We start from the raw sequence: 3,399 nt of genomic DNA, 5'->3' as shown, positions 1-3,399 counted from the left end.
GAAAAACCAGTAGAGAAAGAACACAAGTCGGTCGGCACCGACCAAATTAATGATCCAAGAACCATAATAGTTCTCTAGGAAATATTCTTCGATATACGCTCTGATGGACATCCATGGAAATAATTATAAAAATCTACTCTTCTAGACCTGATAGTTCTCTAGAAAATATTCTTTAAAAAGTCTACACATATTTTCCTGATAGTCCTTTAGAAACTTGATTTTAAAACCGATACAAAAAGTGGGTTCGACTGTTCTTGATAATGTACAGGGTGAGATAAAAAACTACAACAAAGTGAAACGCCATAATTATATTTACGTCTTCTTTTTTTAATTTTATTGAATGAAAATGTCGGAAATAACATCAAATTTTAGAATAAGTTGAGATTTGTTCGAATTGGGCACCATTAGCGCGAATTATGGCCTACAAACGGCCAATGAAACTGTAACACGCTGCCCGAATGTTGCTCTGCGGTATTTTGACCCATTCTCGGCGAAGCGGTTGCTTGAGTTGATCGACACTTTGGCATTTTTTAGTGCCAACCTTGATTTTCAAAATACTCCAGACACAATAGTCCAACGGATTGGTATTCGGAGATGTCGTTGCCCATTGTGCGCTGGAAATGAAGCGAGGAACCTCATTTTGTAACAATTCTTGGGTTGCGCGTGCTGACTGCGATGGTGCTGAGTTCTGTTGGAATATCCAAGGCCTGCGGCCAAAATGTTTGCATCCTCCAGAATATTTTCGCGATAATATTCGCCATTTATTCTGAGGCCACGTCGATTAATACGAGCGGAGAGTCATCATAGGCAGTTATGGCGGCCACACCATCACCATGACCGGCGCTTGAGTTCTGGTGGCCAATCGAAGGTGCACATTTTCAGCTGACCTCTTTGGCAAGTAGACACGATCATTTTGTTTGTTTACAAACTGCTGGACAACGAATGTTTTCTCACCGGAGAAAACCAAATTCGGCAGTTCACCACTTTCGGCCAAGCGAAGCAACTGTTTAGATCTTTTGAGTCTATTTTCTTTCTGTTGCGGTGTAAGTTCTTGCACTTTTTGGAATTTCAGTAACTTTACCCCGAATAACTTTTTGGAATTTCAATAACTTTACCCCGAGTTCATTTTTCAATATAAGCCGAATGGAATATTGCGATATGTTCAACTCACGATCCATTTTTCGGCCACTGCGACGCGGGTTTCGATCAAATCGCTTCTTTACTTTTCGAACCATTTCTGCTTTTGTTGCTGTTTCCGGCTACACTGCGACGCGGGTTTCGATCAAATCGCTTCTTTACTTTTCGAACCAGTCAGTACAACGATTGGCTAAAGGTGAAAAGGACGAAACATAAAAATATCTATAGGGAATGGAGATTTAAGTCCTAACTTCCAATGATATACAGACTTGCTAAACATATTAGCTTGGGCAAAATTTGTTGCAATCGTATAGTCCCGTTGCAAGATATCTTAAAACAAATTTTCCGCTAAATTCTAACGACTTTGTGGGGGAGGTACCAGGAGTGGACCGATATTCTCCATCATCGAACTTGATTAAAGTTTGGATGAAATATTACGATGAGCAAAGTTTGAATGAAATCGGTTACTCACTTCAGGAGTTATCGTAGGCGACCGAAATTTTGTAAATCTACCCCAAACTGAAACAAATTTGGCCCCAAGAAAACCAATATTTCAATGAGGCACATTTATTCCGTTGGAAAGTGTATATACACGACTCAAACCCCATAAAGCTGGCGGGATAAATATTTAAAAAATGCCTAAGGACTTTTGAAATATTTACAGTGATGTTTGCCGAGTTTACTATGAGCAGACCAATTGAGCAGAAAAGTGTAATTGTGCTATAACCAGTTAAAAAAGACCGAAAATATGTCAACGGCGATGCTCATCCTGATTGCCCGAACCCACCAACAACCGATGCACCATTGAAGCAGTGAAGAAAATGATTTTGGATAGTCGTCGACATTCAGAGATATTGCTAATGATATTGGCATATGGTTCGGCTCATGTCATGCTATATTTTTATGAAGTTTTAGGTACCAAAAGGTGCGGTAGCAAAGATTTTTTCAAAATTGCTACATTTTAAGTGACTTGTTACGATTTCTACTCCTTTTTTATACAGTTCGAAGGCGACAAAAACAAAGAATAGGTACGTTGATGAGTTTGAGTTTTTAAGTGAAGTGACTATAATTATAAATTTTGAGTTTTCAGAGGATAAATTAGTTTGTAGTAAATTATTTGTAATATAGGCCATTCTAATAAACTATTAAAAAATCGGATTACGTTGTATGATTGATTTGCATAGAAAAAATTGGACGGAGAGTAAAAAAAAATCATCCCATCATAAAAATGTTGATGGTTATGAAAAGTGGACACAAATGTCTAAAACAGATGTTTCATTATGTTATAGGGCTTATGCCATTAAGGTTACAATAATAATTCCCTAATTAGCCTAACAGGGTATGAGAGAGAGTGTAGTTGGTATTGTTGACCACGCCCAGAAAATTGAATATAAAATTATCCCATCTGGGAATACGTTGACATAGTTTCACGAAGCGAACATGTACAAACCACCATCAAAATAATGTTAATGAATCAACATTATCCACCCAATTACCACACATCAAAGTTCTTAGCTTAAGGTGTGGTTGCAAAGAAGGACAACGAATGCATCATAATATGCCGTGTAGTAAATGCGTTTGTTAGGCATTATGTAATTATGGCGGTTGTTAGTGTTATATACAGTTACTGCACCACTTTTCATGCACGCACTAGCACACACACATACAGCCCCATTTAATAACAACAATTATTAATAATGAAACGCAACAATGGGTTTGCGTGCAACATAAATGGAGAGAATGAAGGCAAATCAAAAGGCATTCGCCCGAAATGGAACGCACAATGCTAACGATAGGGGAAAGGTGAATACAATAGCAGATGGTTAATGGGGGTTTTCTCCATTTCGGTTTTTTACATTTATGACGAAAAACAATTAATTGCTAGTGACTTGAGGGTACCTTTTCCTGTGTCCTTAATATGGAATTTAAAGGCTTTACATTCATTGAAATATTTAATTTGAAAATTTCACTTTTGCAATTTTACACAGAGAAGGGGGTTTGACCATAGGATAAAATCATGACGGTTTTGATGAAGAAAATCGGTCAATCGGTGTTGGTCCAATTTAGAAAGCCCCCATATAATTGCACTTGTACACTTCATACTACCTACAGACGTCATCGAGGTAGAAAACTAAATAGCCAGATTGAAAAAAATATTAGTCTCATTTCAGGTATAGCCTCATATAATTTTAGACACATGTTCCACTATACCATGCGTTCTCTATATCGGTCCACGTTTTGGTGTTTTAAGGAAAAATTCCC

General features: G+C 37.6%; 1 long non-coding RNA gene across 1 annotated transcript; it reads right to left on the bottom strand.

Moving 5' to 3' along the window:
* Nucleotides 1-344: 344 nt before the first annotated feature.
* On the bottom strand, nt 345-1,251 carry LOC133331491 (uncharacterized). The gene is made up of 2 exons (XR_009754386.1): nt 1,111-1,251; nt 345-1,075 (listed from the first exon to the last, which is right to left on the bottom strand). It is a non-coding gene; the product is annotated as an uncharacterized LOC133331491 (long non-coding RNA).
* Between the last annotated feature and the right edge of the window lie 2,148 nt (nt 1,252-3,399).

Source organism: Musca vetustissima, unplaced genomic scaffold, assembly GCF_032173495.1.
Source record: "Musca vetustissima isolate MV318-11 ecotype Yass unplaced genomic scaffold, APGP_CSIRO_Mvet_v1 utg5072, whole genome shotgun sequence".
Lineage (NCBI taxonomy): Eukaryota > Metazoa > Arthropoda > Insecta > Diptera > Muscidae > Musca > Musca vetustissima.
This window is presented reverse-complemented; position numbering and strand designations above follow the sequence as displayed.